The 14,425-nt window shown below is 39.8% G+C and overlaps 1 protein-coding gene across 8 annotated transcripts in view; it reads right to left on the reverse strand.

The window, feature by feature from the left end:
- Window positions 1-14,425, reverse strand: part of NFIB (nuclear factor I B) — a 227,361-nt gene that overhangs the window by 97,491 nt on the left and 115,445 nt on the right. The gene's annotated exons all lie outside the window — the stretch shown is intronic.

A 14,425-nucleotide genomic window follows, 5' to 3' on the forward strand; every position in this document is an offset into this window, starting at 1 on the left:
AAAATACAACCTGCAGAGAAAACTTAAATACAGAAAAGACAGGAAACTAAAGCAGAGGTACTTTTACTTCCTTTTTAATTCAAGATTAAACCTTTCCACAACAATCTGTTGCTCTCTCTATATATATATATATTAAAACATCCAGCAGTGTCATAATCTGAATTTAAAAAAACACCATTGCCCTACTATGCAGCATTACTCAGTAATAGCATAGGTGTACACGTGTATGGCATGGGAACATAGAAATTGCCATACCAGACTAGGTCCTGCCCCTTGGAGCAACCAATGCAGGATCCTTCAGAGGAAGGTGTACCCCAATCCAAAAAGAACCTAAATATACAACAACACACCATGAGGGGGAATTTCTTCCTGACACTGCTAGTAGCAAATGATCAAGCTTCTACATTGAAACAGGAGGGCTGATAATTTTAAAATAGTTAGAGTCATTGCACATGCTACCATTAAACATAAAATTCTGACATATATTTATGCCTGGAGGAGGAAGAGGGTCAACATCCACCCCAATTTGCCTTCATAGCTGCTGCTACTGTTGGTACACAGGCTGCCCATCAGCAAGCCCTGCCTATTTAACACAGGGGACATTTCCTCCATAGCTCCAGGGGTTGCCTCCAACAACACATCCCCCCACAGCTCCATCGCTGGAGATGCTTTAGAACGTTTCTATCTTGTTCTGCTTTTCCAAAGGCAATTACTAGTTTGGCCTTGAGATGGGTTTGTTTCCTCACTTGTCGCTTCTTCTGCCAAACTACCTGAGATTGGAGATCACTTCTTTTCTCTGGTCAGATTATGTTAGATGGGCAGAGGCTTTAAAACCTTTTTTCCTCACCCTCGCCACGGGTCCTATCTTGGGCAATTTAATATTTTATGACATTCTATTTAAACAACTCTCCCAAACTAATGCAGATATCTGTGAATGGTAGATTAAAATGTCTAGCAAACAAAAGGAAAAACAGAGTGGCCTCAGTGAGGACCTCTCTTGTCTCTCAGTTCCCATCACTTTTCTTTATAGCTACAAGAGCTCGTAATGCAGGATGAGTCATTGATAACTTATCCTTTCCTCTACCACTATTCTAAGGTCTCACTAAAATATGTATAATCTGCTATCCAAGTTTGAAGGCATGGTTTGATTTGTCAGAATCTAAAATAGATTTATTTAGTTTATATAAGCTGATTCTATAGAAGAAATATATAAGGGAAAAATCCATGCAAGTAAAAATACAGACTTGAAGCTGTACAGCGCTTGTTAAAGTTCTGGTAGGTAATCTATATCATAAAACTGAATCACCAGAAAATAACGCTAGGTCATGTAATACAAGAGTTCTGAGGGTTATCAAAGGTTTTGGAAGAAATGAATATATAAAAATGCTATTAGAAATTGCATTAGAATAAAAATTAAATTCCTCATTATCAACATATGATGCGATAGTTTCCCAACTGTACAGAACCCACACAGGAAACACCACTAACCTTTTGTCATGGAATTTTTTTCTGCATTCTTCCATCAAAGAACTAAAGTCCCCAAGCACAAAGGATGAGAGGGTGAGGCCCCCCCACAACTCTGAATGCCCATGGTTTGCTTGGAACACAGGCCTTCCTGCAGGCCTGCCCTCTACTCTCTGGCAGCTTGGGACACCTAGAACTCTCTTGGTCATAGCTACCCCCAGAACCACTCTTTCCTGGGAACTCTGCTGGGTGCCATGGAGACAATAAGTGCCCCACCCAGACCCACCACCAGTTTTCCAAAGCCTGATGATCCACCATCACTGATGTCAAGACCCTCCCAACTCACCTTTCCGGGTAGAATGGATAGATCTGTGCATGAAAGTTCTCCTCCACAGACGAGTCCCAGGGACATAACTAGAACTCAAGTTATCAGATACCTTTCCATTTTGACTCTACAGCAGTGAATCTTAGCACAGTACTTCTTTCTACCATCCCTTAACTGTTACTGTCTCATTGCCAAAAGATCAGGAACTAGTTACAAAAGTGGTATGATGTCACAAAGGGGAGCTGAATTTTTTTTCTTCTTCCAAATTTATATTTTTACAGGTCTAACCTACATTACCAAAGACTACAAGAAAAATATATTAATGTTCTGGACTGCCTTTAAATTTGTTGGAATTAATATTTCATTAGTATTTCTAGCTTTTTTAGGTTATTGGTTAATCAGAAAACATTAGGTTGAAACTTTGGCTTCTTTAACATCTTGAACTAATGATAAGAAAGTGTTTGAGTGTAGAGAACTAGGTGATTTGAATGATGTTACTATAGAGAAGCCACTGTTTCTTGAATAAACCTACATTGATATATATGGTATTGTTCTTTATAAGTAATTTTATAACCAATTGCTAATAATTAGCACTGATCAAAGTCCTTTTGTGTATTGTATTCCCATCTGTAACTCTTAATTTTCTGAACTGCCTAAAATATTTTTGAGATGTTGCTTTAAATGTAGTTCTTTGCATTGTATGCATATGCTTTGTGTTTGCATTTTTTGGTAAGATACCCTGTAATTATTTTGCAAAATACAAAACAATGATATTTAAACTTAAATCAGCTAAGTTTCAATGTAATGCCAACTTTTTTGGGGGGTGGTGGGGTGCTGAAAAGGGACCGATTATGAAGGACTTGCTCCCACTGTGCAAATAAATGCTAATGCATATAAACGGTTCACTATCTGGCACTAAGTATAGCATTATTCTAATATACATTCTCTATTTCTGCAAATACGGTCTCTGATTATATAAATTAAAGCTAGCACAGAGGATTAATGGTTTTACATACCAGAGGTCCAAGGGTAAAGTCACTGCAGATGTGTAGATAACTGAGGTGTTAACTGGGTGGCAGATGCATATAAATACAAAGTACAGAGGGGGTACCTGGGAGTTCAGATAGACTTTATACTGGATCAATTTTTCACTTTGAGCCCTACCTGAAAATAACCATTATAGTCTCATGCTGTTCCCATTCACTAAAATGCACACAGAATGAGATTTCTTTAGCTCTTGCAGAGCAATATGCCTTTAGCTTTACTCTGTCACTTCCTGCCAATGTGGAAACCTTCAGGATTTTTAAACTTAATTTTTTTATATTAGTAATTTTTTAAAATTCCAATATTAAAACACGATTATTATAGAATTTTCCACAATTGCAGATACAAGTGGTTGACCTATTCATTACAATTTATAAAATCAGATTTGGCTTTTTATTCTCTTAATTGTCTACTGCCAAATCATGATTTTTACAAATTTATTCCTTCATAGTGTCTTGATCAATTATTCTACTAACATATTTGTGACTATGGGTTCTTGCAAAGAATGAGTGCAAGTAATTTAATATTCTGAATTTTGTGTTCAGTCTAAGACACATGGGGCCTCCAGTGCCTTTTATCTTGATGTCAATGAGCTTTGAATCAGGCCCTGATACTTGTACAAAGTGCTACCCTTCTGATTTGCAAAGGTGTGTAAAAGTGTACAAAGTATAATGGAATCATGCCTATGATATATTTTTTGGTTCCTAACTCGATAACTTAACCATTATCAACAGAAACAGTGTCTGAAAAGAGTGACCGAAGCATTGCTTTTCTAAAGAAGGACTGAGGACTTTAGGGAGAGCCATAGAAAGTAAGCAGGCATAGTAAATGTTAAGACTTTTTAAAATCTTTTCTTGTTCTCTTCTGTACAAGAGCATTTGGCTAAGTTCATGGATTCCAGATTTAAAAATGGCAGGGTTTCCTTCACAACTGATGGAGAAAGACATGAGCCAGATTTATTGTCTTCTAGCTGATTTTAGATTCAATTTTGTCTTGTCACATTCTCACCAAATAATTTTGTGCATGAATATTGCTTTCCAAGAAGCCATATATATATAGATAGATAGATAGAGAGAGAGAGAGAGAATTTTTGGCAACCAACTTGAAGCAAATACACATTCATGCATAAGTATGCTTATTCAGACAGACAAAAGCTCCTCCATGGAGATTTTACGGATTTGAATTTTCCAACTTTTTCCTTTAGGCTGCTTCTTACTAACTTAACCAGTCTTTTGGGTTCTTTTAAAAATCACCCTGCTTAAAATTCAGTCTCACAGCACTAGCCCTTGGATTGAGTCTCCTGTATAGATGTCTCAAAGCTAATTATAATGGATTTCCCATTATTTATTGTCTCAGTACACTTATAGTACTTCCTGGGATTGATTCCTGTGGGTTTCTCAGAACTACATCAAATGTAGCTTCTCCTCTGCTTTTCTCCAGAATTAACTGTTCCAAAAGCCAATGGTTGATGGTACTGAGAAATCATTACCCCAATGGCTAAACAACACAATTTATCTCTGGATAGCACAAGTCACCCTTTATTACTGTTCCAGTAGATTTTGTTGCAACCCTAAGATTTCTCAGCCTTCACTATATTCACTATTACTGTTCTGAAGTGCATGCCAGCAGTATGTTTAAATTCTTAAGACTCAGGATTTTTATACATATAGACTCTACCTTACATTCTCTCCGTCTGGAAATTTTCTTTCTATAGAAAGCATGAAACACAAGAGTCAAAGTGTGTTGGTATGTTTCCCCTGGAGCCTCAGCCCTAGAGTGGGAGATCAGTATTCCCACATTCTCAGATTTGCTGGTGAAACCTGATGACTGGAGCACTGCTCATTCCGTCTGGGCTTAGGCAACTCTCAGAAAATGCTAAGAAACTGAACTTACTTGTGTAGGATCTGCTGGGTCCCACGTCAGGGAGTGAAGAGAAGATTATTCATTGATACTGCCCCTCCCTACTGGGGAAGAGAGGAAGTGGCACCGGATGCCAACTTCCTGAGGGAGTGAAAATGTTGCTAGACACCCATGCAGTGAAAAGAAAGCTGTTCTCCCTCTTAGACCTCACCTCTGGGAAGGGGTGGGAGGGTGGGGAGATGTGGTCCCTCTCCCAAAGAGCAGCAGGAAGAGTACACATCCAATTAACAGATCCAGCAGAAATTCACCTGCTATAGCAGAGTGCGTGGCAGGCTTGTGACAGTGGAGGCCAGAACAGAGGGAGAAAAAGCACCTTGTCTTCTTCTCCCAGACCCCCATCTGTCACAGCATGCAAAGGGTGGGAGGGAACGCATGGGAAGCCAGACAGAGTAGCAACACTTTCCACCTCAACTTCACCCCCTGATGGAATACTTTACCATTACTTTTCCAACTCTACAGTGTAATATCTCTTTCTTATAGTTCACAGTAAACAAGTAAGAGAGCCCATTGATTATTCTCATTCCACCATGTTTCAGAAATGACAGTTATATCCACATTCCACAATGAACCAATTTGTTCTTTTAAGCTTTTTGCAGGTGGTGCACAGTTTTGAGTTCTGGTTGGAAAAACATTTGGTAGAACAAATTAAAATCAAACAAAAAAACCCACTATAACTTTTCTACATCTTATAACTAAAAGCATCTTCCGTAACTTATTTCAAAAAAAAAGAAAAAAAAAAACCTCTGGTTTAAGACTAATCAAGCAAAATTTCAGGGCAATGAGCTTCTTTTGTAAATACTGGGGGTGAGGAGTGAGGTCAAAGTTCAGCCAAGATTTGAAACTCTGCAAACACTTATAAACATGTTTAACTTTATACCTGTGAGTAATTGCAGTCAAAGTGAATAAAGTTAAGCACATGCATAAATATTTGCAAGGATCAAGACCTTAACTGTGGAGTTACCACCTTAGATCCCTGACTGATACAATTAACTTTTGTGAATGGTGAAAGAAGAGTTCAGAGTAATTTAAAAAAAAACCACAGCAGAGGACAGGAGCTGGCAGCCAAAATAAAGAAGATGTATAACTCTTGTTGGGACTAAAATTACAAAATGTGTCATGAATGTCCAAAGGATGTATGGCATTGTCTATACCACATAATTGCACCATTACATCTTGCACCACTATTATTTAAGTTAAGTTAGTTAAGTTAGTTAAGTTGCTATAGTGCAGTACATCCACACTAGCTATCCTGTTTCAGGTGCAAGCAATATGCCTCCCCTCCACCCAACCAACTCTCTCTCTCTCTCTCACACACACACACTCCCTCTCTCTCTCCCCTCCCCCCCCCCCGCCCCCCCCCCCCCATACCACTGCCAGGCCTATGGATTGTTCTATGGATTGTTGTACCTATAGTACAATTCCAGGCTCAGTTTCCTGGATTTCCCTGGAGCAGATGCCTCGTCTATTTGCACCTGCTCACCTTTTTTGTTTGCCCCTCAAATGGCTCTGTCTTACACTAACACACACACACACACGTTGTGAGGAGCAGGAGATATACCTTGCTATGCTCTCACTATAGCAGATGCCATGATGAAAGATCAACAGCTTCAACTGTCAGACGGTCTCTGGGCCTAGAGCATACTATGGTAGTCACTGTTGCCTTTGGGCAGGGGTGCTCAGTGAGGTACTGTAGGTATATTGATTTTATTCTTTTGATTCATTTATTCCATTATTTTTACACTGTGTTGTGTGTGCATGTGTGTAAATACATTTGCAAGCAGTGGCTGCTGCATAAGACTTCCTTTCCCTCCTTTGTGCTTTTCAGGTGAATTCCTGTGAAAAAAATTCATATTACAAAACATAAAAACAAAGTGAAGTTTCTTTTTATTTTATCTTTCTCTCTCATTCTTTGCTATTCTAGGGGTTGGGGTATACGGTGAGGCACAGGGAATGGACAGATCTGACACCATCCAAGAACCAACTTGACTCTATTCAGGCCTATACATAGCTGGTAGGTGAGTGTCTTGTACTGTGACTGCACGTACTGTGAGAAAGGTTAAGTACCAACGCATCCCCAAATGTCACCCTCCAGTGTCACAGTGCCATTGCAGACAGCAAACACTAGTGTAGCTGTTGAACCAGTTTAACTGGTTTTCTCAATGTAGCTGCTACCTTTCAGTGACGGATCTGACAGCTTAGATTATAATGGTAGGCATGACTGAGGGGAAAGCTTAGGGATAGAAGAAATGAAGGGAGTAAGGCGGGGTGAGAGAGAAAGAAACAGCAACAAAAAGCAAAAAATACCAAGGAAAACAATATGACCAGCTAAAATGAAATAAAGAAAAACAAACGTCCAGTCCTTCAACAGTCTGCTTTTTAAAGAATACTGTTTATCATTCTTTTTCTAATTTTGCTAGACCTTTAATTTCTAACATCTGTGGCATTTCACTTCAAGAAGCTAACTGATAAACTTTGTAGAGTCTTCTAATTAATCTTCCAGAATCAACTTCTTTTATTGCATAAGTTATCCGTTTTACACCTGATTACTCTAAATCACCGTGTAGCTTAAAATTTAAGTGCATTGTCCTCACTGGTTCACATGATGTAAGAGTTTGGTTATCACTTGTACACGTTGGGCAACATTTTATTTTCATTCTATTAAATGTTTGTTAAAATAACATCATAAACTCTGACATTGAAAAATTGTGTAAAGCTTCCCTGGTCTTGCATAAGTATTCAAATGTGTGGGAAAGTTTTTGTTTTCTCACTTTGTATAGGCCACTGTATTCTTTGGAACTACCTTCATTGCAAATTTGATTAACAGACTCAATATTGTGAAATGTTGACTATGACTATTTTTTTTATTGGGAACCCCTAGACAATTACTGTATGTGTTACAATTTACACCAGGGGTGGGCAAACTTTTTGGCCCAAGGGCCACATCAGAGTATGGAAATTCTACGGTGGACCATGAATGCTCACGAAATTGGGGATTGGGGTGCAGGAGTGGGTGAGGGCTCCGGCTGTGGGTGCAGGTTCTGAGGTGGGGCCAGAAATGAAGAGTTCAGGGTGTGGGAGCAGGGCTGTCGACTGGGGCAGAGGGTTGGGGTGCAGGGGGGGTGAGGGCTCCAGCTGGGGATGCGGGGTTGGGGGTGCAGGAGGGTGCTCTGGACTGGGACCAAGGGGTTTGGATAGAAGGAGGGTGATCAGTTCTGGAGCAAGGGGTTGGGGCATGGGAGGGGGTCAGGGGTGCAGGCTCCAGGCACAGCTTACCTCAAGCAGCTCCTGGAAGCAGCAGCATGTCCTGCCTCCGGCTCCTATGCAGAGGCGCAGCCAGGCAGCTCTGCGCACTGCCCCTTCCACAGGCGCTGCCTCCTGCAGCTCCCATTGGCCACGGGGCAGGGACAGCATGCCGCTGCTTCCAGGAACCACGCAAAGCCATGGCACGAGCAGAGCAGAGCAAGCCTTTGACCCCACTCCCTGGCTTGAGTACCGGAGAGGGGCAAACCCCGGACCCCACTCCCTGGCAGGAGCTCTAGGGCCAGATTAAAATGTCTAAAGGGCCAGATGCAGCCCCTGGGCCATAGTTTGCCCACCTCTGGTTTACACCAAGGACGAAACAGCAGCATCAAAAGCAAGGAGGTTGGCTTGTGTGAATGGGGTGTTGGCAGGAGATAGTTTCACATATTTTCACAGAAAGTACATATCAATATCAGCATCTTCCATTTCACAGACAGAGATTGAGACATCTCTTCCATTGTATAAATTCTTTCTTTGATAAGGGCCTCATTTTGATACTCTTATTCTACAAGTAATCCCATTCATTAGGACTGCTCTGAAGTGAGGTACTACTCAATGTAAGTAAGGGTATCAGGATCTGGCTTTAAATGTTTACAGAGAATTTAGTGCTCACATGAATGGTGCTGGATTGACACCCTGAGAAACTGAAGTCAGGCATTTACCCAGAGCACTTGTGGCAGCCGTTCAATGTTACCCACACAACACTGACCTGCCAATGTACCTCAACCATGCTGTGGAAGGACCATGTATCTCTAGGCTACAGAGAGCAGTTCTGTCACCCATTATATCCTGAAATGGTCTTAGTAGTTGTCAGTTTGTGGGCCTGCCTTCTAGAAATCTGAATATAACCATCAAACTCATTTGTATACACTGAATAACTACAAAAATAATACAGTCAGTTATTACAGACTACTGGTATATTCAAACCAGTAACCTAGTGAAAATTCATTCAGCCAACTACCTTCCTGCCTCCTTCCCTTTTGCTTACCTATCATTAGCCCCTACTTCAGGGAGCTGTAATGAGAATTAAGGAGTAGATGCTGAACTGACTCAGAGAAGGCAGGATTTGGTTAACATGAACACACCATTTCAGGAGCCAATTGGGTACTTGTAAGGAACTCATGCAGCTTGTGCTGGGCATGTTATCTTGTTCCATGATAGTACTATAACTGCTGAGCTATAATGTTAACTTTGAAATGATTCTGACTTTTAGTGTTCGTGGATCTTTAAAAAAGCAGCCCAGGGGCAACCACAAGTTTTTTAAAAAAAAAAAGGGGGGGAAACATCTCACCCACCCCACCCCCCCCACCATTATTGGAGTATGTTATCTCTGTGTTGCTTAGGGAATTTAGAAATCCAAAAGGTCATGACTCACTCCCAGGTTCACTTCTTGTTTTAAGAGTCGCTCAATCTTCTGCTATAAAATCACCAAACTGGTCATCGTCAAGATTATTAACTTTTCTACGGAGCGTTTTAAAAAGGTAAATATAAAGTAGTAATTAAATCAATATTATGTAATATGTTTTTTCATTTGTAATCTCAATTAAATTAATTAACTGGCTCAGCTCTTGTTTAGTTTTTAAACTTCCCTAGTTAAGAAATGGAACACTGGGACTAAATCCAGTTTTCCTCTAGAGGAAACAAATTCAAGGAAACACTTACTAGAACCAAAAGAGCAATAAGCAAACTTTTCAGCTTTGTGTTCCATGTACAGATTTATTTTTTAAAATTTAAATTCCCTCATTTGTTTATGTAAAATAAATCACAACACTTATTTATTCAAAATATTTCTTATACAATTTATAAAGGCCCATATGTTATTGTTTTTGGAAACTGAACAACTTTGTCCTGCTGTTTTATAGATACATTTTTGCATGGGATACAATCAAACAAAACAAAAGTTAAAAGATTTATATTTCTTTCATGACCTGAAATCAACACTTCCCATAGCTCATAATATTGGCTGATCTCTTCTTTGACAGGTACTTTAAGGGGAGATTTATGTAGATATCTTGCCACATGTGGATGAATGTGATATAATAAAGTTTCTTTCCAAAAGTTTTTGGATACAGTAGGGAAAAGATGAGATATGAATGCATAATCTTTCCCATCTGGGAGATATCGTGGATTTCAGCGATGCTTTGTAATGTACAATTGTTCTGGGAAACCAAGAAATCTTTTATAGTCCGGTATGTAGTGTAAAAGGTAGCACTTGGAAAATATGAGCTGGAATGCTATCACAGTGAAAAGCTTAATCGGAGAGTTAGAAATAAAAACCTTGCATAACATACAGATTAATGAGATACTCCATGTTCTCAGATACAATAACAGAAATGAAGCAGAGCCAAAATTGCATATATCCTTCACCTACTAAGTTTTTCCACACAGAACCATTATATTGTGAAAGACACAAAAAGTTAATCTTATTTTCATGTGATCTGACCAACTAAAGACGTGGGGTGAAACCTGGCCCCACTGAAGTCAATGAAAATTTCTGCACTGACTTTAATGGAGCCAGGATTTCACCCACTGAATAGTATTTTTGGCCCTTAGAACAACAAGTGGTCATGAGATAACATGTTTTCCGTTACATAAGACAGCCTAAAAATAGTGTCTTTACTGAGGATAAGCATACAACTGTGAAATCAGTTTTCTTCGCTAAAAAATAAAACCCAGAGCAGTGAGTCTCAGAGCCTTGGTCAGCTGACTCGGTTTACAGAGCTCAGACTGCAGGGCAAAAATAGCAGCATAGCTGGTCCAGCTCGGGCTGCTGGAGCCTGGGCTCTGAGCCTCTGTGAGGGGAAAGGGTCTCTGAGCTCTGTCTTCTGCCTGAGCTGCAATGTCTGCAGCCTAGGCCCTGTGAGCCTGAGTCAATCGACCTGGGCTTTGAGACTTGGCACTGTGAGTGGTTCTTTGCAGTATAGTCATACCCCTAGTGCAGGGGTTGACAACCTTTCAGAAGTGGTGTGCCGAGTCTTCATTTATTCACTCTATTTTAAGGTTTCGCGTGCCAGTAATACATTTTAACGTTTTTAGAAGGTCTCTCTCTCTAAGTCTATATTATTGTAACTAAACTATTGTTATATGTAAAGTAAACAAGGTTTTTAAAATGTTTAAGTAGCTTCATTTAAAATTAAATTAAAATGCAGATCTTATCAGTTCAGTGCAGTGGTTCTTAACCTGGGGTGCACACACCCCCTAGGGATGCGAGATGCCCTTTTTGAGGGTGTGAGACATGCGAGATTTTTTTAGAAGGTAAATCATTGAAAACACAAATTAAGCACAGGCACGTAAGTACAACTTCTTGGTTTCATCAAACCTATGTATTTATTAACATGTTACATTTTTTAACAATTACTGTAACATACAAAGTTTTTAAGTTTTCAAGTTTTTAAGCTAATTGTAGTGTAACTTTTGATAAGGGGTGAGAGAACATATTTTGAGAACTCCAGACCGTGAGCGGGCCTAGTGGGGCCAGGTTTAGCGAATTAAATTTCTCCCCGTAGGAATGTGCTGCTTACAGTTTACTACTTACGGCTGCCCGTCCTGGTGCTCCGCAAATATCACATTCCTACAGGGAGAAAGTTAATACACTACACCAGAGGACAGAACCCCAGGCCGGCGGCGGGCTGAGCAGATCAGGGGTCCTGGGCCGCCGGCCCCGCTCAGCCTGCTGCCGGTCTGGGGTTCTGTTCACCCAGGCAGGCTGAGCAAGGGGTGGTGGCGGCCGGGACCCCGGCTGGCAGCATGCCAGTAAAAATCAGCTCACGTGCCACCTTTAGCATGCATGCCGCAGGTTGTCAGCCCCTGCCCTAGTGGCATCTACAGGCTTTAGCACCTGTACAGTACAACAGGTCCTATAAGGAGAGAACTGTATTTCTTTTTAACAGGAATAAATATATTTTGCTATATATAATATTAATAACCAGAACCCCCACCTCATCATAATATTAAACTTTATAATGGTACTTCGCCTGTCTATAGCACTTTCTATCCAACAGTCTCAACGTACTTTACAAACATTAATTATCAGAGCCTCACCAGGCCCCTCTAAGGTAAGTATTATCCCCATCCATGCCAGTCTCCTAAAATAGTAAGTACTCCACAACACCACATGCTAATAGTGAAAACAGCAACAATTCAGTTAAAATATTGGTTTATTAAAGAACTCCAGGCTAAGACTAGAAAAGACTTTTCTTGTGCATTCCAGAAAGGAGGAATGATTGGTCAAAGCCAACAATGAACAGTGTGAGGTGATCGCTGTGCCAGTAAGTGCAAATGTGTTTGAGCCCAGCATCAATTTTTAATGAAACTTTTAATAGAAATTTTGATATTATCCTACTGTATCTAAACCCTATATAGCATATATTGCATTGTTGTTTATCAGAAGATTCCTCCATCATTAGATCGTATTTATCATGTCTAGCGCTGTGGGCAGGCAAGAGACATTGAAGTGCAAGGATACCGTAGCAGCCATGATTTAAGTTTTCAGGATCATTTATTTGAACTATATTGCTGTTTATCTAAAATAACCTCTAGTATAACAACAGGGTGGATGGCACTGTATATTTTCAAATACATTTTGCAGTTCGTACTGCATATGCAGGGGCAAACTTTCAGATTGCTGCTGAGAGGAATGGGCACAACTTCTGATCTCTAAGACACCTAGTGGGAATGTTTGAGTACTAGTATTGCATCTGTTTACATTCAACAGAGTCAAGTATAGCATGACTAACGGTAAATTGCAGATTTTTATTTAACACTGTTTTTGGCAAAAGTGTTCTGATTTACTATAGATATTTCACACTCAATATATAAATTATGCTATCTATGTATTACTCACCCAGTATTTAACACAGATGAGTTATATTTTTCCTTCTTATGTGAGCGTCTGCTGAAGTTATAGAGGGCACAGGGCCCATGATACTGGGAAGTCTACCCAGAGGAGAGCCGCCCATCCAGACCACAGACCTTAATACACCACAAGGTTGTCTTTGTTGGGAGTCAAAAGCATTATAAATGAGGTGCCTCCCAGGTTAAAAGCTCCAGGATTTTCTTTGCCTGTACTTGTAGCATGTCCAAGGAAGCATCATGTTCCTGATTCTGTTAAACTGGCCTAAAACTGGTGTAAAAGAGTAGAGATTCAAGCCTCACATATACTGATGCATTTGCAACTAATGAAACTCAGAATTCACTGCAATGATTGATCCATTATTGCTATTAAGACTCCCAAACAGTCCCTGAAAAGGCCAAAAGTAAAAAGAATCTAGAGTTATGCTGCAAGTTTTGATGTGAGACAGAGAAAAAGGCTCGTTCCTACTACAATGTACAAGTATATGATGAAAGGGTGATAAATGTTTTAATCACTTTAAAAGAAAAAGATGGAAGAAGAAAGAAAACTGTTGCTCAGGAAAACAAGTTTGCTGAGAAAGGAAGGTTTCACTTATACCTTTTTTTAAAATTGGGTGTATGATATACATATGGACTGATGTTTAAGTTTATCCTACTACTCAGCAATTAAGGTTGGACAAGTGGTTCCATTCCAGGGCCTCATTTTCAGTTATGGATAATATTTTCATTCTTTTACCTTTGTGGTTGAAATTTGCCAGATTTGTTCTGTCCAGAAATGAATGTTTTGTTAAAATCTGAGCCAATATGATTTAGTGGTTTTCAAGGACACAGCATGGAAAAAATATACTTCCCATTATAAAATAATTTACATTTACACTCTCTCTCTCTCTTTCATAGATACATCATGTGCCAGCAATGCCCCTCTGCCATGTACATTGGCCAATACTGGACAGTCTCTATGTAAAAGAATAAATGGACACAAATCAGACATCAAGAATTATAACACTCAAAAACCAGTTGGAGAACACTTCAATCTCTCTGGTCACTCGACTACAGACCTAAAAGTGGCAACTCTTCAACAAAAAAACTTCAAAAAGAGACTCCAACGAGAGACTATTGAATTGGAATTAATTTGCAAACTGGATACAATTAACTTAGGCTTGAATAGAGACTGGGAGTGGATGGGTCATTACACAACATAAAACTATTTCCCCATGTTTATTTCCCCCCCTCTACCCCCCACTGTTCCTCAGACGTTCTTGTGAACTGCTGGAAATGGCCCACCTTGATTATCACGACAAAAGGTTATTTAATAACAAAAGGTTATTTCCCCCCTGCTCTCCTGCTGGTAATAGCTCACCTTACCTGATCACTCTCATTACAGTGTGTATGGTAACACCCATTGTTTCATGTTCTCTATACATATAAATCTCCCCACTGTATTTTCCACTGAATGCATCCGATGAAGTGAGCTGTAGCTCCCGAAAGCTCATGCTCAAATAAATTGGTTAGTCTCTAAGG

Source organism: Lepidochelys kempii, chromosome 5 (genome assembly GCF_965140265.1).
Source record: "Lepidochelys kempii isolate rLepKem1 chromosome 5, rLepKem1.hap2, whole genome shotgun sequence".
In the NCBI taxonomy this organism is placed as follows: Eukaryota; Metazoa; Chordata; order Testudines; family Cheloniidae; genus Lepidochelys; species Lepidochelys kempii.